General features: G+C 43.7%; 3 long non-coding RNA genes across 11 annotated transcripts; all 3 read right to left on the bottom strand.

Moving 5' to 3' along the window:
• Nucleotides 1-4,641: 4,641 nt before the first annotated feature.
• On the bottom strand, nt 4,642-6,908 carry LOC119267853. 2 transcript variants are annotated; one of them, XR_005132717.1, is made up of 4 exons: nt 6,827-6,908; nt 6,380-6,505; nt 5,208-5,388; nt 4,642-4,711 (listed from the first exon to the last, which is right to left on the bottom strand). It is a non-coding gene; the product is annotated as an uncharacterized LOC119267853 (long non-coding RNA). The 2 variants fall into 2 exon arrangements; XR_005132718.1 differs by lacking the exons at nt 4,642-4,711; nt 5,208-5,388 and adding an exon at nt 6,670-6,754 and having other exon boundaries at nt 5,746-6,505; nt 6,827-6,900.
• A 1,394-nt stretch (nt 6,909-8,302) lies between these two features.
• Nucleotides 8,303-10,958, bottom strand: LOC119271483. 3 transcript variants are annotated; one of them, XR_005134549.1, is made up of 5 exons: nt 10,514-10,958; nt 9,572-9,661; nt 8,952-9,072; nt 8,672-8,719; nt 8,303-8,426 (listed from the first exon to the last, which is right to left on the bottom strand). It is a non-coding gene; the product is annotated as an uncharacterized LOC119271483 (long non-coding RNA). The 3 variants fall into 3 exon arrangements; XR_005134548.1 differs by lacking the exon at nt 8,672-8,719; XR_005134550.1 differs by lacking the exons at nt 8,672-8,719; nt 9,572-9,661.
• A 10,462-nt stretch (nt 10,959-21,420) lies between these two features.
• On the bottom strand, nt 21,421-24,961 carry LOC119267852. 6 transcript variants are annotated; one of them, XR_005132716.1, is made up of 3 exons: nt 23,241-24,961; nt 22,456-23,156; nt 21,421-21,961 (listed from the first exon to the last, which is right to left on the bottom strand). It is a non-coding gene; the product is annotated as an uncharacterized LOC119267852 (long non-coding RNA). The 6 variants fall into 6 exon arrangements; XR_005132714.1 differs by lacking the exon at nt 21,421-21,961 and having other exon boundaries at nt 22,221-23,156; nt 23,241-23,688; nt 23,770-24,961; XR_005132715.1 differs by lacking the exon at nt 21,421-21,961 and having other exon boundaries at nt 22,221-23,156; nt 23,241-23,620; nt 23,770-24,961.
• Nucleotides 24,962-25,243: the final 282 nt, after the last annotated feature.

The following is a 25,243-nucleotide window of genomic DNA, read 5'->3' as shown; positions in this document are numbered from 1 at the left end:
GAGAGGAAGAGAGGGGGGAGAGGGGTCGTTTGTGTCCATAAATGGCGTATAGATAGGGAGACAATGTTGATGTTGTTCGAAATTGGCCTATGTACGGAGACGCAAGGGAAGCGAGTCATCGTGTGTGTGATAGGGACTTCATGAGAGATCTAGAATAGACGGTGTAGAGAACCTATGTCTACTACACAATCTTCTTCTTGTAGACGTTGTTGGGCCTCCAAGTGCAGAGGTGTGTAGGACAGTAGCAAATTTCCCTCAAATGGATGACCTAAGGTTTATCAATCCGTGGGAGGCGTAGGATGAAGATAGTCTCTCTCAAACAACCCTGCAACCAAATAACAAAGAGTCTCTTGTGTCCCCAACGCACCCATTGCAATGGTAAATTGTATAGGTGCACTAGTTCGGCGAAGAGATGGTGATAAAAGTGCAATACGGATGGTAGATAAAGGTTTTTGTAATCTGAAAATATAAAAACAGCAAGGTAACTAATGATAAAAGTGAGGACAAACGGTATTGCAATGTGTTGAAACAAGGCCTAGGGTTCATACTTCACTAGTGCAAGTCCTCTCAACAATAATAACACAATTGGATCATATAACTATCCCTCAACATGCAACAAAGAGTCACTCCAAAGTCACTAATAGCGGAGAACAAACGAAGAGATTATGGTAGGGTACGAAACCACCTCAAAGTTATCCTTTCTGATCTATCTATTCAAGAGTCTGTAGTAAAATAACACAAAGCTATTCTTTCCGTTCGATCTATCCTAGAGTTCGCACTAGAATAACACCTTAAGACACAAATCAACCAAGACACTAATGTCACCTAGATACTCCAATGTCACCTCAAGTATCAGTGGGTATGATTATATGATATGCATCACACAATCTCAGATTCACCTTTCAACCAACACAAAGTACTTCAAAGTGTGCCCCGAAGTTTCTACTGGAGAGTCAAGACAAAAATGTGTGCCAACCCCTATGCATAAGTTCATGAGGTCACAGAACTCGCAAGTTGATCACCAAAACACACATAAAGTGGATACGTGATATCCCATTGTCACCACAGATAAGCACATGCAAGACATACATCAAGTGTTCTCAAATCCTTAAAAACTCAATTTGATAAGATAACTTCAAAGCGAAAACTCAATTCATCACAAGAGAGTGGAGGGGGAGAAACATCATAAGATCCATATATAATAGCAAAGCTCGCGATACATCAAGATCGTGCCGACAAGAACACGAGAGAGAGAGAGATCAAACACATAGCAACTGGTACATACCCTCAGCCCCGAGGGTGAACTACTCCCTCCTCATCATGGAGAGCGTCGGGATGATGAAGATGGCCATCGGAGAGGGATTCCCCCCTCTGGCAGGGTGCTGGAACGGGTCTAGATTCGTTTTCGGTGGCTACGGAGGCTTCTGGTAGCGGAACTCCCGATCTAGGTTATTTTCTGGAGGTTTCTCTATTTATAGGATTTTTTGGCGTAGGTCTCACATCAAGAAGGTGCCCGAGTCGTCCATGAGGTAGGCCCACGTGCCTGGGGGTGGGCACGCCCCCACCCTCATAGACGGCCTGGGACTCTTCTGGCCCAACTCTTTTACTACGGGTTCTTCTTTTGGTCCATAAAAAATCGTCAAAAATTGGCACGTCAATTGGACTCAATTTGGTATTCCTTTTTTGTAAAACTCGAAAACAAGGAAAAAAACAAAAACTGGCACTGGGCTCTAGGTTAATAGGTTAGTCCAAAAAATCATATAAAATAGCATATAAATGCATATAAAACATCCAAGGTTGATTATATAATAGCATGGAACAATAAAAAATTATAGATACGTTGGAGACGTATCAAGAACAACGTGCGAGATTGAGAACAATGATACATTAGGGAGCTATGGAAAGAGTCGCGACATATATGTATACAGGGAAGGAGCTGGGGCGGGTCCGCATGTGGGAGAGATAGAAAGAGGAGAGTGGTGCACAAGGAGACAAAGTGTGCTTGTTTGAAGTGGGGGTGGTGTGTGAGGTGAGTGTGCGAGAACCACATAACTAGGGAGCACTACAAAAAAATACACTTCCGTGATGATACGTGTTTGTCACCGTAGGTCACATTTTTTGTCATGCATGTACATCCATGACAAATTTATGACAGAATCAAGATAGTCATACTTGTGCTGTCGTAGAAGTGTTCCATGACATTACAAAAATTATCATCACGGAAGTGTCCACTTCCATGACGATAAATCGCGCGTCACAGATGTGCTTTCATCAAGGGTGACCGACACGTGGCATCCACCATAACGGAACATCGTTAAGCTATCGGGTTGGGTTTTGGATCCGATAACCCGTTAACAGCCCCGACCAATGGGGATTTTCCACGTGTAAAATCATCATGGGCTAGAGGAAACACGTGTCGGCTCATCGTTGAGACAGATGTTATCCACTCATTGGATAGAAGGCGCCTATGATACGTCGACACATGGCACGGCCCAACAGAGGCCCATTCCTGTGAAAAGGCCGGCCCGTTTGACTTGGTCAAAAGGTGGCAGGCCGGCCCATGGAAAGCCTGTTAACGGCCTGTTCGCATATAGCCCATTTACAGCCCGCTAACCCAAGGCACGTTACGCCCTATCCGAATTAGGCCCAGTAGCGTCATCTGGGCCATCCAATATGATTCCAGCCCGTTTTCACTTCTGGCCCATGTATGGCCCATGACGTCTTTCAGCCCATATGAGGCCCTATGTAACTCTTGGCCTATTAACGGCCCGTGGTGAAACTGGCCCATAATGAACAGTGTATCACTTTACACCCATTAATGGCTCGTGGTGAAACTGGCCCGTAATGAACAGTGTATCACTTTATACCCATTAACGACCCGTTATTCCGTTGGGCCATTTCCAGCCCATGTTATCTTTCGGCCTTCTCAGAGCCCATTTATTCTTGGGCTCATTTCCAGCAGTCATTTACTTACGGCCCGTTACTGTCATTTTCTGCTTGTGGGCCAAATTCAGCCCGTGGTTATAGTCGGCCCGTTTGTGGTCCGTTAATACGTTGGGCCGTTTTCATAGCGTCATCAAATACGGCCTATTAACGATGGCCTGTTATGGTCGGCCCATGAACGGACGATTCCAACTCTAGCCCATTTACGGCCATAATGCAGCCTGTTATTGGCCCATGTTTGGCCAATCGATCATATGGCCCGTATAAGGCCCATTGATGATACGGCCCGTAGAAGGCCCATTGTTTCTACGGCCCATAGAAGGCCCATTGTTTCTACGGCCCGTAGAAGGCCTACTGTTTCTATGGCCCGTAGAAGGCCCACTGTTTCTACGGCCCGTACGAGGCCCAGTGTACATACTGCACTGACTACAAGCAAGCAAATAAACAAGATAACAAGGAAATAAATAAGCAAGCAACTTATGCTAGGCTATCACGGCTATTACACATACTAGTACAATGCCCGTGCGTTGCCACGGGCTAACAAAGTATATGTACATCGAGAAATACGCTAACAAAAATGTATAGGGAACTATTTACATGTGAAGATATTTCATGCTAGTGATGTGGTAGATAAATGAATCTCCTCATCTTTCTCTCCCCCTCCCTCTCCCACGATCCTTTCTTCTTCGTGTTTTATTCACCCACGTCCCATGACTTCTCCAGTTGGCCATCTCATAGATTGTACTCCCTCCGTTCCCAAATATTTGTCTTTTTAGAGATTTCAACAAGTGCCTACATATGAAACAAAACGAGTCAATCTACACTCTGAAATATGTCTACATACATCCGTATGTTATAGTTCATTTGAAATATCAAGAAAGACAAATATTTGGAAACGGATGGAGTAATAGATAACTTATGTGCCCTATAAAAGGATACCAAACGCCGTGTGAGAGATAAGAATTCAGGGTGACATCTGTCTATACAATTAGTTTTCAAGGCAAACTTTTGCACCAAGATTGTGACATAGTCACATTCCATCGAATGAACATGTGATGCTGACCGAAGACTTGATCAACTGTTTAAATATGTCTATGATAAAAAATAGTTTATTCAAAGCACATTTATCTAAGAATGTAGTACGATTTGTTTAAAGTCAAAAATGAGAGATTTGGTTACATCCTAAATTATCATATATATTGAGGAATAAATTTCATCAACTCATGATCTAAAATGGAAGGACTTCTTATTAGTGGCATAAAGTCGTGAGAAAGCCATGTTATATGCACTCTATTATGTGTTGGAGCACATGTGTGCTCGTTATCCCTCCCATCAAGTTGCCCCGGGATTTACAGCCCAACACACATAGGCCACTAATAATCTATGTATGCTTCTTTTGAACAGTGAATATGGCCCACATCTGAAGTCCATGAAACATGACTATGTGAGGCACTTTCACACTGGATCGAATGTCAGACCACCATATGGGTCGTCTAAGACGAGATTCTGGACTAACAGAGTCATTTTCGAGCCGATTTATTATGTCTGACTCATGCATGTGGCTTCCCTTCCCCTACACAACTAAAGCTCGTCCCTCACTGGCTAAAGCGAACTCCACCTAGATCCACCATTCCCCCGCAGTCAATTCTTCCTCATCAGCCATTCCCGAAGAGATCTTGCCGCTCATTCCTGGCTTTGATTGCGGAGAGCAGATCATCACATAGATTGCCCATAGTGTGGCAAATGTCGGCAATCTGCCCCCGGTCACCTGCAACCACAAGAGTCCCTTTAGTATGAATCAGATTCACACCATAACCATTTGCAACAATCTAGTCCTCTAATACAAGCCCATCATAATTCTCAATAGTCGTTAAAATATGGAATCAAAACAGCTAACAATCTATCATGTATCCAAAATTGACACCTATGCTTATCATACATGCCGGAGAAAAATAGCTACAATGTTGCTGTCAAGATAACATTTTGGAAGCATTTTCTCTCAAATAAGTATTAATAGATCAGACACTGACAAAATGATTATGGTAGTGTAAACCAAACGAAATGACATGGCCCACACACCAATCTATTCCGGAGTGTTACATTAATCCAACAATTTGTTCAGCGCATGGTAGCTATATAAATAATCCAGATATCATTCGTGTTGACAGAAATTAGCAATGCTCCCAAGTACATACAAAATTGTCGAGAGAGAATTTCCTAGCTTGCTGAGTTTCCAAAGACTGGACTTCTTAATAATGACACACCTTCATGTCCATGCAGGAGCTTTAGGGTCGATCAGGCCATAGATTTCTTCGATGTTGGCGACGAATCTTCCGTTCAAGCTTCCGTTGCCCCTCCACCACACATATTTGCGCGTCTCCACTCACTCCCCTCATAGGCGGCCGCTGCTCGACATGTTGAGCCACTCATGGCTGTCTCCACTCACTCCCCTCATAGGAATAGTGAACCATAAAAATATTTTCAGAGTATTAGGCTTGTATCATGAATTATGTTCGCTTCTATCAATGCTTCAAGACGCAAAGCATTTTGTGTTTGCTAAGAAAACTAAGCAAATCTGAAGGTAAAAGGAAATCATCAATATAATTCCGCAAAAACTACTACATGGAACGGACATGAAATGTTGCGGAAATTGCTGAATCTTGCTTTTCTGGAACAAGAACAACGATATAGAGTGTTCACTACTGACTTGCACATACTTTGCAATCAGAAAAAAGCTTCATCAAGTATGTAGACGCGGTGAAAGGGAATACAACATACAAAATCTAGATACATAATTCAAGATAATAAAGCTAGATGGAGCTAACACGACACAATATGCTTCATCGTTTAGCGGGTACTCCCATGCATATACTAAATCATATAGACATACACTTCAACCATCAGAACTATGCCAGAACTGGAACTGGTTTGTTCTTACATGTCATTTCCAGTGAGAAAAGGGGGATGCTATACATTCCAAGTCGCAAAAATTGTCTTAAAATTATAAGAAGCAAACTAAAAATTATAAATAATCAGAAGAAGTGCTCCCGCTGAGCGAAAACACATTGCATCTGAACAATGCAAAGCAACTGCAGCACATAAGCTAGCACCTTATTCATGCTTTAAAGGTGTACAGTTTGACCACCTACTCGTAGCTACTATACACATTCACAAGACATTAGGCCTTTCATGTAATATTTTTCTAGGCAAGAAAACATTGCTATATGACGTAACTCGTAGTAGTAGGTAAATTCACAAACTGTGTATGTTGTATCAATGACTCTGCTGTAATCAAACTTTGAAGCTACAATCAGATAAAGGAATAATATGAACTTCAGTTAACTGATGTAAAATAACAAAAAGAGGCATGTCTAAAGAACACAATGGAAGAATAGAAAAATGCATCTAGAAGATTACACATGATCTAATCATATACCTTGCCACCCAAAATTTTGCCTTTGTCGTATCAATGAGTTTGCTGTAAATGAGGAAGTAGTAATTTTTGCACGTACTCTAGGTGTTTTGTCATCGGTTGAACGACAAGCTTCTTCATTTTTGGAAACTACACGAACAAGACAAAACATTTGTTCATAGTAAGTTAGTAACCCTAAAGGATCTACCTACTCGGAGAAATTCATAAGAACAAACTGCATATACAGTAAAACACAACGAGCTCTGAATCAAAGTATAACTATTTGAAAATCTTTGGAGAAGATCAAACAATACATCATTGCATCACTACTCGGGGTCACTAACGGAGGCGCCAATTCCTTCGAGCTGGGGAAAGGGGAATTGAAGGTGCTCAGCAGAACTGGAAGGGGGAGAAATGAAAACCTCAAACACTACCATTTGGAGAGCAGAGGATATATATTTAGGCACTCACAGAAATAATCACCGGAGTTCCTGTACAGATACAAGTAGGTGGTGGCATCGCCGTCTTAGCTCGGTTGTCCAAGCAACACAGAATGTCTTGATCACCACACAGTTGAAATTGAAAGTGTTTGCAACTCTGCAAATTATATACATATCCAACGATTTAGTTGGGAGTTTATTCTGCACCATTTGTGAAAACACACACTCACAAGCAATTTGTTGAGTAGACACCGTGAAATAAAATTATATTGTGAAAAATACTATTTATCAAACAGGTGAAACAAACTAATCAGGTGCATCTCCGTAAGCAAAGAAAAAGGCAGACCAAAATCTATAGGATATGAGACATATATATCTCTTTGTTTATATATAGACACACACACACGTCATAATACCTTGACTTTCTTCCAGAGACTAAACATTGGTTTGTGGACTAAAACTCAGAGAAAAAATTACCAGAATGGGTAAATGAGTAATGGAGCAAACATGCACATTACTGAGAGAGAACACATGTCCAGTGCATACAGTTATAAACAACCATACTTATATAATTTCCATGTGGGAGAAGTATATTAGGTTATGAAAGCAAGCGCCGTCATTCGTGATTTTAACGCACACGACTGATGTCATGTCACAATGGTGCCAACCGGCTTGCCCATGACACAGCTAGATTCTGTCACCTCAATCTTTGTAATCTCATCGTCTTAGGACATGCCACATCTTGCAATGTTGTGAGTAGATGACAGATAAGATGTAGCAGTGTATAATGGAATTAGGGGTGGATCAGCAACCTGACATGCGCGGGGGAGGTACTCTGCCCGCCACTTCCCATCCCTAGAGGGGGCGTGGAGGGTCGGCTACCATCACCTTGACGCTCGGCCCACGAGACTACCATAGATGTATTCTCACCTGCGTCGATGCCACGTGCACGACGCCACGACCGCGGCTGCCACAACCTGGCCTCTCCTACAAGTAAAAAAGTAAATCACACCAAAATCAACACAAAAGGCACACCAAATCAAGTTGAGAAGTGAGAGTGCAAGGGATTCATCGTACCTGCTCCGAGTAGGTCGAGACGCAATAGTAAATCCCACCGGCTGCCTTCATGTCCGTTCATGATTGGAACAGGCATGTTTCAGCCAGCTCGAGGTGCACTTACCAAGGTTGCAAATTACATGATTTACGTATATATATTGTGAGAAGAAAACCCAAAAAAACGATTGCATGTATTTTAGCGAAGTGTGCTTCTGAACCACAGCTTGGAATTGTGTAATCACGACATGACATCATGATTCCCCAAAACAATTCAGACCATAGTTAGCACAGTATGGACACCTAAATCTTGAACATTCTAAAATAATTACAATATCCTCATTTTTCTCTATTTATACCAGAAAGTAAGAAGAACCGCAAGCAATCATCAGGAAATACCAAATCTAGGGGTTACAGAAAGTCAAAGTGCTCCCATCAAACTGTGGAGAACACTAATGTTCTACCTTGTTTTTAATTAAAACTAATGTTCTACCTGGGAAGAAAAATGACAGATGCAACTCACGCAGATGACCAGGCCTAGGTAATTTATAGCAGATGTCCACCCGTGAGTCCTTTTTCTGCGGATTAAAAGAAACACTTGCAAGTTGTTAAACCAAAAACAGTGAATATAGCATGCAAGTAATAATCAGAATATTATTCAGCTTCCATTTCCATGAATCGATCAGAGATAAAGTTGATCTTTATTTGACATTCAATCAAACAGTCCCAATCAAATTTAATTTGGGGCAGGGTAGAAAGATGCAAGTCATAATAGGGAGAAAAGCTATCAAGAATGCCATGCTGCTTGTTGCGACAAATTTACCATGTTACACCTTTTCGTGGAAGGGTCAAAAGATCTGGATACGCTTATCTGAAATTCTTAAATGATCAGTTCAAACAAATTATAGAGCCAAAGCAATTCAAAATTTAGCATTATGAAGGAAAGGCTCGTGATTAGTATGCAAATACGAAAGGCACAAGATTACTACGAAGTAGGATGACTGTCTGCCAAAGGCAAAAATAACTCAGTTTTATGCTTTTCTAAACTAAAGCAGAAACGACCGTACAATTGCAGGAGAAAAATTGATGTATGCTTTTCTAACCTCAGCAGTAACGAACACACAATTGCGGCAGACAGGCTTGGGCATCACAATCGAGAACATCTATCACCAGCATACCGCACCGATTGCGACACCTCATGTTGTCATGCACGCAGTAGCAGACCTAGCAGCACAGATCAAAGAGTATTATATAAAACTGTAGCAATTCATATGTAAACCATTATTTTTCAATCACACACACAAATAACTAAATTGAATCGATAACAAACTTACAAAATATAGCTGACACCACTAATGTAGTAGGCTACTCAATGCCACAATAAACAAAACCAATCAACCAGGTACTCAAGTAGCATTATTTACAACAGTAGTGACTTCAGATTCAAAAGGTGTAGATAGAATGAACAAGCTTAATATCTAGTCTTTCTTGTAGTCTAACCTCACCCGACATTGATGCTAGATAGATGGAATTGCACATGTTTAAACTTGGTTCTCCTAGTATCGAAAATCTCCACATGCATCAACTAATTAATCAGTGGCAAAAAGGAGCTTTCGATGGAAGAGAAAGAAATAAAAACCCTGCAGAAAATTGACTGTTGGCAGCAGTGGACGGGAACGACCAACAATAAAACAACAGAAGCTTGTTTAGTCAGCCTGTGTACCATGACCTGGCTCATCATAATAACATCTTCTGCAGTCAAGGAAAGCAAATCAAAACCCTATGTGTACCATGAGGTGCATACATCACATCTCTGCACACAAGAAAAAAAAATCACCAGATCATTCAGCAACAGGGTGACAAACACAGACAGAAGAAAGAAGAAATCCATAAACAGAGAAGCTGAACCAATCTCTCCAAAAATGAAAAGAAAAAATGTGCACACACACGCACATATCAGCCAGTTCTAGCATGCATCGATCCATCAAAGCATTAAGCCATCAGCCACCCATTAGAGAAGTGAAAAATGAAAGGATTCAAACTTACGCATCAATCCATCTAAGCATCAGGCCAAAGGCAGCGGGAGCGAAGTGCTCTGATGAATCCGCTTTGCACAGCTCTGATTCCCTTGCGCATCTCGGGGCGACGCAACCCCGGCCCCTTCACTCACCTCTACTGCGGCGCTAACCTGACCCCCTTTCTCTACCTTGTCCCTCCTCACGTCGCCCCCGATCGACATCCAGACAAAGGGCGCACATAGCTTGGGCCCGAGCTGTGCGTGGCAGTGGATCCACGGCGGCGGCGGCGTCCTGGGGATGCTGATCCATGACGGGTGATGTATCCTAGGCTAGGCGGGAGAGATTGCTCTTGCTTTACACATTGAGAGAGACAGACACAAGGGCTTGATTCGTTCCTCACATGCAGGCTAGGCGGGAGGATTAGATAGCTGTTGTTGCTGTTATTTTCAAACTCCCATCAAGTGTTGTGTAGACTGCTAGTGAGATTTAATCACACTGCGTATATATGCTCAACCAAACATGCAGGCCAGTTCAAGATGGATTATTCGCCAGTTTATCCTCATCCTAGATCCATCACTACCACTAATCGACACATCAGCAAGCTGCAGTTTTGGTAGGGAGGGGAAAGGAAGGAGGAGGAGGCGTACCTTGGGCGTACAGGTCCTGCAGCCCGACGGGAGGGAGATGCTGCAGATGTCGCCGGGTCGAGGTCCACCGCCGCAACAAGCACCCCCATACGCCTTGCCCCAACACCGAGAGAAGGGGTTGGATCCCGATGCTGACGGCTAGGCTAGGGTTCGTCGCCGGCCTCCATCCGGATGTTGCGGGTGCGGATCCGGCGCCGTCGTCGCCGTAACAGATCCATGGCCATCTCCACGCCCCCATCATCCGGATCCTCGTGATCCACGACGGCCGCGTCTGCCCGGATCGGCGTTGGCGGATGCGGCTGCGAGATCGCACGAGAGGACGGCGGCTCTGTGTCGTCGAGGGGATCGATAGGTAGCGCCGGAAGTGAGGGAGAAGGTGGGGCGGGGCGACGCCAGGATCGCAGGAGGAGATGGGGGGCGGGCGGCGCCGGGAGCCAGGGAGGAGGACGGGGATGGCGGCGTCGGGCGGTGGCGACGGGATAGGCCTCGCTCGTGCGTGCGAGTCGCCTGATTTTTTGTCGTTGTTTTTTCTTTCGTAGGTCTTTTTTCGCTGGTCTTTTTTCATTGAGGCATGCGAGTGCGAGGCGTGCGAGGACTGGAGGCATCGCTCCGTTTTTACGTGGTTTTGGTTGGTTTTTCTTTTTGGTACGGGGAAGAGGGAGGTGGGATTGAGGACGAAAATAAACCGGACGAAAATGATGGGACGAAAAAAACCTGGAAGCGAGACTACCAACTGCTCCATTAGGAGTAGAGATTACATTCACTGGGCATCAAAGTTCGCCACCAGTGCAAATATAGGGAACAAAGCAGCATATAAACACCGCAGCAAAACAAGTCCAGAACTAAAACCACTTCAGAAGAGTTCAAGAAACAATATCCTAGGTACCCATAATGCTGGCAAGATGCTTAGCAAGCTTATTAACTTTCTCTTGTTTGGCGCTTAAATCCTCCAGCGCTTGTTGTTGCACAAGAAAGTACGCATCTGAATTTTGCAGGGGCTTCCTCAGTTCTTCGGCTTCTTGCCGCAGCACAACTGACTGATGCCTTTCAGCTTGTAGCTGAGACTGAAGAAGCCGAAGTGATTCAGGCAGCGAGTTCGAAGAGCTTGTGCCAGCGGTACTGGCCAGTAACTCGAACACTACATCAACGCAGGACTGTGGGGTTTTCTCACTGTCTACAAGATCGTTTTTATCACCTTTCTTGGAGACCAACAGGGTTGTCTCACTATCTTGAACCTTATCTGCATTACTTTCTCTACCATTGCATAGTGGGGTGCTCTTCTCCAATATTTTGTTTGCATACTACAAGAGAAACAAGCAGACACATCATAGGTTTAGCTTGTAGTATACAAAACTCATTTTGGTAAACCAGTTCAGTAGTAAGGTGGACAGGAGAACATCATGAAACAATCATATATCCATGTACTATGGTCACTGTATTGTCCATATCATTCTAGTTTATGTTCCCTAATCAAGATAGAGACACAGTTCAACTCATATATTTTTAAGACACAGCAGCATAGACGGAATATAAGTGTGAGAAACTACACAGCATTGGCAGTACTTGTAATGTGCATCACATGAGAACATAACTGTTTATACAACTTAAACTGAAATCAACCTAGAGCAAGAAGTTAGAACAGCAATCCAGTTAAAGAAATAGGTTTAAAACATACCTGTTACACCATTGGAGTTTCAATTGTATCCTTCAAATTCGAAAGTAGTTGGTATGAGTAAATACAGTGATACAACAGCAAAGCAGTATGGACCATAGCTACGGAATCTGACCTAAGAACAGTTGCTCTTCTGCTTTAAAGGTGGAGCTTGGGTTAGCTGTGGTGGTCTTCGTGCTTTGGGCACTTCAGTAGCTTTACAAACTGCTCGTGTGGGGGTACTCTGTGGTGGACATGGTGCTTTGTCAACTATAAGTGGGTTATTATCCGCTGGGGTTGCGTTAGATGGGTTGTAGCTGGTTCTCTGCCCAACGATGTAAGTGTGCAATCTGGAAGAGTCTCGATTATGTGTGGTGGGGCTAGTTTGTGGGCCAGTACAACCATGGTTCTATCTGCATCGACGGGTAGCACTGTCTTTTGTGAAGAATGGGTTTTTGCTCCCTTAGATACTGCCATCACCCCCTCCAATTCAAATGGCTGATAAACAAGAAAAGAAATTGAACGTACAGACATTGTATGATAGACAGATGTGGTAATTCACATATATGTTGTCTAACCAAACAGGACAGCATGACACAATTTCACATATATGATGCCTAACTAAAGAGGATAGCATGACACAGTTGCAGATATATGATGGATAACTTAACAGGATATAATGGCATAATTCAACATATGATGAGTACCTAAACAGGATGACATGACAAAACTATATGATGTCTTTCTAAAATAGGCTGGGATGAAATAATTCACATACATGTTGTCTAAGTATACAGGATGGCATGGTATAATTGATATAATTGACAAAATTGATTCATATACTAAGCAGCTGGCACTCGCATGTATGATCTCTAAACTAAGCAGATAGAATTCAATATTGTGCATATGATGTCTAAACTAAGCAATGCAAGACACCATATGCATCATATGAGAAATATAAACATTGCAACTTAGAGCATACACCTCAGGTGGGATATAGGACTGGTCATCTGTCGCTGAATCCTCCTCTGAGGAGCTCCCTGTAACCATCGAGATATATGCTTCAACAGGTACCATTGCCTGCTCTAAAGAACTTGTTTTCACTCCAGATTTTTCCATAACCGGCTCAAATGGCTGATACACATGAAGAGTAGTTCAATATACATAGATTGTCAACAAATGGAATATAATGAAAAAAAAGATGGCATGAGATAATTCACATATATGATGCCTGGCTCCATGGCGATGCATAATTCACATATATGATAACTGGCTGAAAAACATGGCATTGCATAATTCACATATCTGATATAGAAAGCAAACAAGAGGCATTCACACAAAGCATGTCTAATCTAAGCAGATGGCGTGGCAATGCAAGACACCATATGCATGATATGAGCAATATAACCCAGCCAAGTTAGAGCACGCACCTCAGGGGGGGAATATGACTGGTCATCTATCTCTGAATCCTCCTCTAAGGAGCTATCTATAACCAACAAGAAATCCGCATCGACAGGTAGCACTAACTGCTCAGAAGACCTTGTTTTCACTCCAGATTTTCCCATGACCGACTCAAATGGCTGATGCACAGGAAGAGTAGATGAATGTATAAACATTGTTGACAAATGGAATACATTATGGAAAAAATATGGCACGATACAATTCACATATACGATGACTGGCTAAACAGGATGGCATTGCATGATTCACGTATATGATGCCTGGCTAAAGAAGATGGCATTGCATAATTCCCATATACTCCCTCCATTCCTAAATATTTGTCTTTTTAGAGATTTCAAATGGACTACCACATACGGATGTATATACACATATTTTAGAGTGTAGATTCACTCATTTTGTTCCGTATGTAGTCACTTGTTGAAATCTCTAAAAAGACAAATATTTAGGAATGGTGGGAGTATGATATAGAAACCAAACAGGTGGCATTCACACAAAGCAAATCTAAACTAAGCTGATGACATATAAGATGTATAATGTAAGGAATGCAAGGCGCCATATACATGATATGACCAACATCAGCATGCCAGGTTAGAGAAAACACCTCAGGTGGTAAACAGGCATGGTCGGCTCCTTTTGAATCTCCATCTGAACAGTTATCTTCCTCTGGAATACAATCTGGAAATGCAGGAGGGGGCCACTTCACCCACCATGGAGCGGCGTCTGCATGAAATTATATTCGCACGCAACGGTCTTCTCTTTTTCTCTACATGTTCAGTAGGATTGTGTATAATATCTGACATGCATAATAAAAAAATAGTTAGATTTTGTAAGGCCTAAGGGATGCATGCAAAAATCAAGACTGATGGTAGAAAATGAGTGGATGGATCCAAAACTAATGATAGCAGGTAGATTATAGCTTCAGTTTAAAAAGATAGACAATGGATCATCTATTGTTTGTTGCCCACCCAACATGAACCACATAGAAGACCCCAGATGAACCAGATAGTAGACAGATACTATTCATTGCTGGCTCGATATGAGACCCATGGGCAATTCAAAACTCAAGATTGAACGATAAAGTAGCAGGTAATAATAACCGATGTATAACGTAAGCAAACACGAAAGACTACGACTTCTGTTCCGGAACTGTGTAGTCCTCAGGTTCATCTGCTCAGTCGATGATGGTAATGCAGTTGGCGTGGCTGACGGCAACGGGGAAGATGATCTGAGGCGGCGAAAGGAAGTCTGCAGGGGGATCTCTGTTGTAGTGAACGCTTATGTCGATGGTGCACCTCAGGTGGGGTGGATGATGGCACGGTAGGAGCAGGACATAACACACAGAGTTTTCTTTGACGCTTATCTGAAAATGAAGTAAATCTGTAAGGGCTCCTTAGAATTGGAGGATTCTATAAACGCAGGGACAGGAAAACACAGGAATAAGATAGCAACGCACGTGCAAAACAGAGCATTTGGAAACATAGGATTTCAGTCAACCTGAGTGTTTGGCTCACATGAATTGGAAGAACAGAGGAATGGAGAAACAAAGTGATGCGACGAGTGTACAACCTCTTTGGCATAGCCTTGTGGACTTCAGCATCATTGGGTTGGACATGGAGGATGGTGATGATGCTGGTTTGACTATTGGAGGCGGGGAAGAAGATCTGAGGCCTCTGGAAACGGCGCCGAGGGTACTGCTCCGCTGTGATGGACGGTTCCGTCGTTGGAGCAGCTCCGCTAAGGTGTATGGCGACGAGGCTGAAGCATGACAAGACAGACAATGTTAATCTGAAGTGGGACCCTAATATCATCTGCAATAGATGATGTAAAATACATCACCAAAAAGTGCTAGATGTAAAACGCATCAGCCGTGCCACGGCCGCTCTGACAGATGATGTAAGTACTGTTCACTCTGAACTTAACTGAAGAAAATGAACTTCACAGTAGAAACTGAATTTTACTGTCGAAACTGATTGAACTAGTAACAGAGCATTGCAATAGATGTTTAGGACGCTCGAGCACTAGTGGCAGAGAAGCAGTGATCTAAATCAGTAGACGCTCGAGCGGGGAACGCACTAGCAGAGAGCAAGTCGTGCAGTAGCACCGTGAGTGAGCGATAAAGCAGCAACTCCTGTAGCTGCCGGAGGTCGTGCAGCAGCAGCAGCGCAAGCGAGAGCAAGAGCAGAGCAGCAGCACGAACGAAAGCAGGAGCAGTGCAGCGGCGCGACCGACAGCAAGAACAGAGCCGCAGCATGAGCGAGAGCCGGAGCAGCTGTAGCTAGTGCCGTTGTGGAAGTCGCCGCTGAGGAAGCAACGACATGGGGGAGAGACGCTGTGGATGATGTGGCCGGCGACAGCGCCGTCGATGGAGACACGCCATGTCTGCTCGGTATCGAGCACCGGCAGCCCCATGAGATTGAATAAAAGATAAAATGTAGCGATGAGTGCAGAACCTCCTTGGTGGCGCCGAGTTGGCCTCGGCTTCATCGAAGGAATTGGTGAGGGTGCTGCGGTTCTGGTGGGGCAGGTCAAGACGACGCTGTGGGGATTGAGGTGGCATGATAGACGAGGCAAACGTCGGGGCATCTCCTTGGAGGTGGAGGACGGGGCGGCTCATCCGGCAGGACGACGAGATCGACAACGGATCCTCATCCGGTGCGGTGGGTGAGGGACGGCGAGCTGTTGCGGTGGACGACGTAGTCGGGGAAGAGTCTCCGGCTGGGCGGCAGTCGGGAGGCCGATGGAGGAGCGTGGGGTTTCGCGGGTTTTGGCGGCCTCGGTGTACGAATGGGGGCAAAGGGGGAGGGGGAGCCAAGCTTAGGGACGTGCTTTTCCGAAATGTAGGGTAAGTTACAGCGTACCCCCACCGGTTTTGACACCGCGACGTGGAGCATCATTTCCGGCTGAGGGGTAGAAGGGGGATTTCGCGTGTCTGGGCTGCGGGAGCGATTTCAGATGAGGAGGGAGTTCTCGCGCGCATCCAAATTTCGGGATAACAAGGCGTGGCGTGGGTTGAAGAAGCGGGAGTTTCAAACCAGGTGAGACAAAAGATACTCGAGCTTGAAAATTTCGGGATAACAAGGTGCAGATTCCTTGTTCGGCAGAACAAACTTAACGTGTAAAAAAACAATTCATACAAGACACATGAGAGTCATGTCCCCTTTTACTATATTGCTATAGATGCCATTGAAAAAACTACAAGAAAAATGTAAAAAAATCGGGAGAACAAGATTACCCTGCACAGTACCAAATCGATTCGCACTTCCCTCAACAACAACAAAAAACAAATCAATTCCCACCAAAGAAAGAGTAATGTCCCTTTTTATATGATTACAGATGCCATGATCTCGAATTTCAATTTTCGAATCCACGTTATGTTGAATTCGAATATATCGTTAGGTGACCTTGCGGTTTATAATTGATGTAGTCGTACATTTTGATCTTCCATCATATATGAACATTTTACTCCACCATGTGAACATATATATTGTCGTCTACCATATGGACTAAATTTGAATCAATTTTCCTTATTTGAATACGATTGTTGTCAAGTTATACAATAATTTAAATATTATCTTAATAACAAAAAACATACATATAGCAGTAATCATATTTCACTATGAACTACATGTACCATACGCTCTCCAATTCCAATATTTGTATCCATTTTATGTTGAATTCAAATCATAGTACATTATTGGTCTAGGTAGCGAGATGTTTGGGATAATCTAAACCCTGTTTTCATACGTATAATTTTTGGCTGAATTGGGACAAGTTTTGGTATAAGCCTCTTGCAAAACCGGAGATTCTCTCAACAAGCCTTGTGATTCCGAGAGGGAATGTGTCACCTTTGTGTGCGAAATGATATACGTTGTCTCCCCCTGATTTTATTTACAGAGGCAACATAGAACTATATGAGTGCCCTGTTAAATTTTGGAATTATTTCGGGTTCATTTGGCCTTTTTATACATTAATTAAGTTTCTGGACTTTTAATGTGCATAACCTAAATATGAATTGCATGCACATGCTCCGGTGCACCAAAGTGGGTTGAAAAATCACATGTGTGTCCTTGGTTGAAGTTCTAGGTCCCATGGAAGAAATGAGAATGAAATTCAAACATCTGGGCGTCATGACTCGGCCGAGAACATCGAGAAACTTTGATTTTAAATTCATGTAAATCCAAAACTCGCCTGGAAATCATGAAACTTGGCATGGTGTCATGTCATGGCACTAACATGTTGTGGTAAAATTTGGGAAGATTTGGAAGCTCATGGTTCTAAGAGGGAACGTGCCACCTTTGAGTGTGAAACAATATACGCTGCCCCCCCTCCTTGAGTTTCTTAACAAAGGCAACATAGAACTACATTAGTGCCCTGTTAAATTTTGGAATTATTCCGGGTTCGTTTGTCGTTTTTTATACATTAATTGAGTTTCTGGTCATTTAATGTGCATAAGTCAAATTTGAACTACAAGCACATGCTCTCGTGCACCAAAGTTGGTTGAAAAATCACATTTGTGTCCTCGGGTGAATTTCTAGGTCCCATGCAAGAAATGAGAATAAAATTAAAACATCTGGGCATCGTGGCTCGGCCCAGAACATTGAGAAACTTGGTTTTAAAATTCTTGTAAATAAAAAACACGTCTGAAAATCATGAAACTTGGCATGGATGTCATGTCATGGTACTACCATGTTGTGGTAAAAAAAATTGGCCGAATAGGAACAGATTTTGGTATAAGCTTTTGCAAACCGAAGCTTCTCTCAAGAAGGCTCATGGTTCTGAGAGGGAACGTGCCACCTTTGAGTGCGAAACGATATACATTGCCCCCCTTGAGTTTATTTACAAAGGCAACATAGAACTACATGAGTGCCCTGTTAAATTTTGGAATTATTCCGGCTTCGTTTGGCCTTATTTACACATTAATTGAGTTTTTGGTCATTTAATGTGCATAATTCAAATTTGAACTACAAGCACATTCTCCCGTGCACCAAAGTTGGTTGAAAAATCACATTTGTGTCCTCGGGTGAATTTCTACTCCCTCCTTCCATCTATATAGGTCCTAATGCATTTTTTGAGGCTAACTTTGACCAAACGTTAGAGCAATAATATATGACATGAAACTTACACAAAGCATACCTTCAATTTTGTATGTCAAAGGAGCTTCCAATAATATAATTTTCATAGTATACATCTCATGTGATATTAATCTTGTTAATAGTCAAAGGCTGTCTTGAAAAACACATTAGGCCCTATATAGATGGAAGGAGGGAGTAGGTCCCATGCAAAAATGAGAATAAAATTCAAACATCTAGGCATCGTGGTTCGGTCGAGAACATTGAGAAACTTGATTTTAAAATCCTGAAACTTGGCATGGTGTCATGTCATGGTAGTACCATGCCGTGGTAAAAAAAATTGGTCGAATAGGAACAAATTTTGGTATAAGCTTCTTGCAAATCGGAGCTTCTCTCAAGAAGGCTCGTGGTTCTGGGAGGGAACGTGTCACCTTTGTGTGCATAATTCAAATTTTAAATACAAGCACATGTTCCAGTGCACCAAAGTTGGTTGAAAAATCACATGTGTGTCCTCGGGTAAATTTCTAGGTTCCATGCAAGAAATGGGAATGAAATTCAAAATTCTGGGCGTCGTGGCTGGTTTGGAAACATTGAGAAACTTAGTTTTTTAATTCTTGTAAATCCAAAACACGCATGAAAATAATGAAACTTGGCTTGGTGCCATGACATGGCACCAACATGTTGTGGTAAATTTGCAGTCCGATTTGCGAAGGCGCACACATTAACAATCAACAAAGTCATTTTGAAACAAGTGCTGTCACGTTACAATCGGAAACACAAGTATTATTGAAACCGTGGACGTTCTACTTACTAGTACCATTTACGTGCCACCACGCGTCCCCATTTTTTATTAGCTAGGAGGCGCCGTGCAGGGTAGCTATTTGAGTACGAGAGGCGTGCGATTAGACCCCTGTCTGTGCTTATCGGGAGGAGAGCCCTTTGACCTCCATCTGCCGTCCAGCTCTCTCCCAAGTTCTCCATTAATGGCGCCCGAGCATCTGTTTAATGGCGTGGCTATGTCTCACTCGACTGAGATTTAAGAGAGAAAAAAGGAAATCTGAAAGCACGGATCTTGATGTAAGATCCGACAGACCTATATAGCATCTACTTCGACTTATAGCAAGACTGATGAATATATAATGACGATTAATTTTTCTTTTTTCATCAAAGAAGGGCTTGCCCCTTCTGATTTTCATTACTGAAAACCACCACAATTCACAAGAAGTTCAGCACAACTCCAGCCTAACACGAAGGACTAAAAGCTACCAGATTGAAATCGCAACATCCCAAGAGGCCAACAAAGGCCAAACATCCGCGCTAGAACCCAACATTTCACAACCGACGACACAATCCACATCCTAAACCAATTATTACATCAAAAGAAACCAGGAAACTAGTCTCCGCGGCGAGCGGCGATAAGCTCTTTCGTGCCCTCAAAGCGCTGCTTCAGAACATCCACGGATTCCTCCACCAGCCTTTGGCGCTCGTTGCGGACCATGTCATTCTCGTCCATAAGTTTCTTGACGATGACGCCGGTCCTCTTCAACAAGGCACTGGTCTCCTCCTGCTGGTCTGCACTTCAGACGATCTTCTTCAGCAGGTCGTGCTCGGCCCGAAGCCTCTCATTACCCTCCCTTAGTTGCCGGATGATGCCGGTAGCCTGTTCAAATGAGGCTATCATGTTGTCCTGCAACCTCGCCGAGCCGTAGATCTGATCCATCTGGCTATGAACGATCGCATGCATGCACCTGTAACAGTCATCGCCTGCCCGCGAGAAATTTTCCCAGGCCGCCGCGGCGCGGCGGGACATCTCTGCTGCATTCGTGGCGTGGCGGGACATTTCTGCTGCTTCCGTGGCGCGGCCGGACCAGTTTGCTGCATCGATGGCGCGGCGGGACCTCCGTGCTGCTTCAGCGGCGCGGCGGGACCTCTGTGCTGCTACTTCCGCGAGGCGGGACATGTCGGCTGCTCTCACAGCGCGGCAGGACATCTCTTGTGCTTCCGCTTCCATGCTCGCCTCTCCCTCGCCTCTCCCTGATGGCAACCTCTCGACCCAGAACTCACGCTGGCCATGGCAGATGCAAGGGAAAGATGCTGAATGACTTTGTTTTTGTGGATGAGGTGTTGAAGAGGAATGTGCAGGCATACTAATTTATAACCGAGTACTAATACGCTCCTAAGTGGGAAACCGTTTAGGTTGTGATCGGTGTGAACAGGTTTGCAATTCAATATAGCATGGAGTAATTTAGAATGTGACGAGACGCAAGCTCAAAATTTATTGCCGATTCTAGTTTCGAAGTGCGGCACTATTCCCGGATGGAGTACTTCTTTTTCTACTCCCTCCTTTCCGATTTTATAGGGCTTATCTCAAAATTTTAGTTTTTTCATTTTATAAGGCTCAATTTGGTTGTTCCCCAACGCATGTTCAGATTCCAAGGTGCATTAAATCATTGCATGCAAATATTAAGAGAAAATTGATCAATGCATGTACTTTATGCATGCATGCATTACAATTAATGCATTAATAAACATAATTTTTTGAGAAAAATAATAGCCCCATGGCGAGCTCTAGGCTAATCTTTTTTTCAGACGCATTAAACCTATCTCTCGGGACTTCTCACATGCACCATCATGCCACCCACAAGAACTTGTACTCTGAGTTTAGTAGTACGTTATACAGGAAGAGAAGAGGTGCACGCACGCACTCGTCCTCTCACACACGCGTCTGTTTTTTCTTGAAAAGGAGGATGATGACCCCCAGCCTCTGCATCTGGGAGTCACACACGCAAATTATTGAAACTAGATGATACCCCGCGCGTTGCTGCGGGACTTTCTGGTTTCTATGAGTAGATTCGAAAAAAACATATACTGTATGAATGATTATTAATACATATTGAAATGTTGAACAAATATATTTATGCACAAAGATAAAGAGAATTATCAGTAATGTGCATGAATAGCATAAATTTATTAAGTTCTTTTAGTTGCGAAGGAAGTAGTAATGTGAAAAAAACTAAATTTTATTTACATATACTGGCATGATAACTTTTTTCAAAGATTTATACATGTAGGTTGTACCTTGTCTAGAAGTTCCCTACTCTAATGATTTTATCTTTTTCATTCGTAGCAAAGCAACAATTAGAATTTGTGTTGTACTTGGCATTCTTGATTCTTCAAAGAAACTGAAATGGGAGAAAAGACTCTTCATATTTACTCCTAATATTTTTGTTTCATAGCCACTCCATTAAGATCGCCGATGAGTGGAAGCTGCAAGATGCCATGCGAAAGTGAGGCATGACAGTGATGCAACCTGTTCTTCGACAATTGGAAGGAAAGTTTTAAACATGAAGTGTGCACGACATCCTATAGAGCTAGGGAAACAACTTATAGTGCTCAATAATTGCTCTACAATCTGATGTTATCTTTTGGTTTTGTTTTGATGTTGTGCATGACAAAATGAATAATGAAACTCCAGCCCTCCATTGATGGGATGGAAAATAATGCAAACATAATTACAGAAGGCATGGAAAAATAATAATCATAAAATTATATAGGATAATCACAGTAGGTAGCAAGACAGGGTACCAGCAGGCGGTGGGAACTCCAAATTTTTCCGAGAACTATAACTTGTATGCATGTGAGTTACAACATACATGAAGGGAGCAAATAAATAGCACGGTGATGCTAATTTGAGCGATTTAATCAGGTATTAAGGTAAGAGAGTACTTACTGGTATGCTATTAAGGTAAGAGAGTACTTACTGGTATGTCTCCTCCTAAATTCACCATCCCGAAGCAAATGTACTCTCGTTTTCATGTTTCTGTGAAAATCACGTATCATGGTAACCCTGCAGTATCGCTGATAGCGCCAGTAAAGATGTATAGAGATAAGAGAGAAAATGTGTTGATTAACATTAAAAGCAAATTGACAATTGCCAGCCCAGAGCATGCTCCAAATCTGGCTCCGCCCCTGATCTTCACAATCAGACAATATCACCACCATGGCTACACGCCTACACCTCTCTGTAATCATAGACTTCAGCAGGTTGTTTATGGCACTCTGCAATTTCCTCTCATATGTAATGTATAATCAATATCTGGACCAATATATGCAGTCTTTAAATTTCTATGAAAACTTCCATTTGATTTAAAAAATAAAATTAACTACTACTGGAGGTGATCCAAGAAATGAACTGAATGATGTAGTTTTACCAAACTATTTATCAAAAAGGTACGACTTATCAGGTCGATGGGCAAATACCAAGAGATCCAACATTTCTAATAGCTAAAATATTCAAGAGAAAGAACAGCGCTAATCAAATAGACAAAAGATAACAGTGGTGGCAAGAGGGAGCTTCTGAAACCTTCATGTAAGCGGATGGCGACGGCGTGTGATGCGATGATGGTATACCCCGTAACCCACCAGCTGCTTCACACCCCACCATTTATCTTTGTACCACTACCTACATACATCCCGTGACAGCGAGGTCAGGTTCAGCCGGCGGAATATGCAAATGTATGGCAGGTGAGGCGCAAGAGAGACATACCATTTTTTACGCAGTTGAATAATCTTAGCTTGATTGACTGGTGGCTGCATGCTCTGGACTATATTCCTGATTGCCGAGTGCACACTTTCTTGTCCATGGTCATGATTATTTGGTGGAGCATATGGATGGAGCGAACTGACCGTATTTTCAATCTCGAAGCTTCGTTGTTCCTGCATAAGTGTGATTCCATTGTTCTGGAGCTGGGCACCTTGCAGAAGGTTAGATCAAGAGTGTCCGGTGGCTGGGTAATCACGGATAAGAAAAGTTTAACCAGTCCAGGCCTTTGCCGCTTTGCAGCTTTCAATCACTAATCATCTAATCCTACTTAAACTCATACTGTAATTCATCCTTCTTATTTCCTTCGACCTTGCACAGTGGGTCTGTAACAAAAAATTTCCCTCATTTTGAGGTGTGCTCCCGTTCTTAATGAATGAAAATAGCGATCTAGCTGTGTTTCATCAAAATAATAATTAAAGAAGAGCACAAGAACTTGACAAAAGCCTTATTCAGAAGAAAAGAAGAGCTTTACCAGAGAAGAAACGGGACACCGTCGTGGGCCTCCTCCGGATCGTCATCTTCAGATCAAAGCGGAAGAAGCAAGTTGGTCCTTGGAGCCACGAACACATGCGTCGCTGGCCGTTGTGGGAGAGGGAGGAGGATGGGAGCCGGCGGCGCGAGGTTGAATCACGGACATAGATCAATACGTCATAGGGAATGTCGAGAAGGAGAGGGGAGGGAGTTTCTCACCAGTGGTACGGGTATGAGCGGTATGGAGGACGCCCACCCGTATGGAGGACGATTAGTACAAAGTGAGTTCAGGTGGAGCACCGAATTTAAAGATGAATCCATCAGTTTCTTCTGCAGAGATCATGGGGAGAGGAAGCGAAGCGTCAATCACTAATGACCAGCAGCTGAAGGGTTTAAGTGATGGCATCGGAGAAGATAAACAACATGGGCCATTTGGAGCATTGGGCTGCAAAGGCGTCCACAAAGTGGGCTGGTTTGATGTCAGCAAACAAAAAATTTGAGGATCTCCAGCTTCCAGCTTCAGACTCCTAGCGAGCAACAGTGAAGTAAATGCGGAAGTGCTCACCTTGCCTTTGAATCGGGCTCCTCACCATCCACGTCGTGGAGCAGAGGAACGGTTTACAGAGGGTCCATTCTGGGTGCACGGTGACCATGGCGGACGACGCTGCAGGTGACCATGGCGGACGACCCGCGTCAGGCTCGGAGCTTAGGAAGTGTGCTGTGAGGGGAGCTGCTAATGGCTCAGTGAGCAGCGACGACGGCTTGAAGGTGGGACCGGGAGTCAGTCTGGAAGCGGAGGAGGCGTACAGGGGTGGCGGCATGCATGGTGGGCAGGTGGATGCGTGGGTGCCGTGGGCGCAGCGGTAGGAGGGAGAGGAGGAAGCGCGACAGATAGCCAGCGCTATGCTTGTGTCGCGCCTGGTGGGCACGGTGGATGGTCGTGGGCGCAGCGGGTGGCGGTGACCGGAGGAGGGAGAGGAGGAAGTGCGGCAGACAGCCGGCGCTCTGCTTGTGGTGCGGCGGAAGCATGGCAGGGCGCAACGACAAGGGAGGAGTAGACGGGAGGGAGGAGAGGAGGAAGTGCACCAGACAGGAGGTGCTCCGGTGGTGAGGCGAGCTCGCCGTGGGCGCAGCAAGGAGACCAGAGGGAGGAGGGTAGCCCAGCGCTATAGATTCGATGGGGAGGCCGGCCGTGCGCGATGGGGAAGAGATTGGGATGAGCGGCTGCTGTGGTAGAAGAAAAAAACTGTTTTTTTTTCAACGCCTGGCTGATTTTTCATTGGCTGATTTTGCAATCTGATTGATGAGGTGGCATAAAGCTGATGTGGATAGTGTGCATGTTGAGAGAATAGGTAGAAGTGAGGAGCAACTTCTTAATAATGTTAGATATATCGATTGCAGTGCTTTGATGTGTCGCGTCAACTCGTACATCAACGAGAAGTTTGATTATCCTCTCCCTCGCGGACTTAACTGCA

This window comes from Triticum dicoccoides, chromosome 3A (assembly GCF_002162155.2).
Source record: "Triticum dicoccoides isolate Atlit2015 ecotype Zavitan chromosome 3A, WEW_v2.0, whole genome shotgun sequence".
NCBI lineage: Eukaryota > Viridiplantae > Streptophyta > Magnoliopsida > Poales > Poaceae > Triticum > Triticum dicoccoides.
This window is presented reverse-complemented; position numbering and strand designations above follow the sequence as displayed.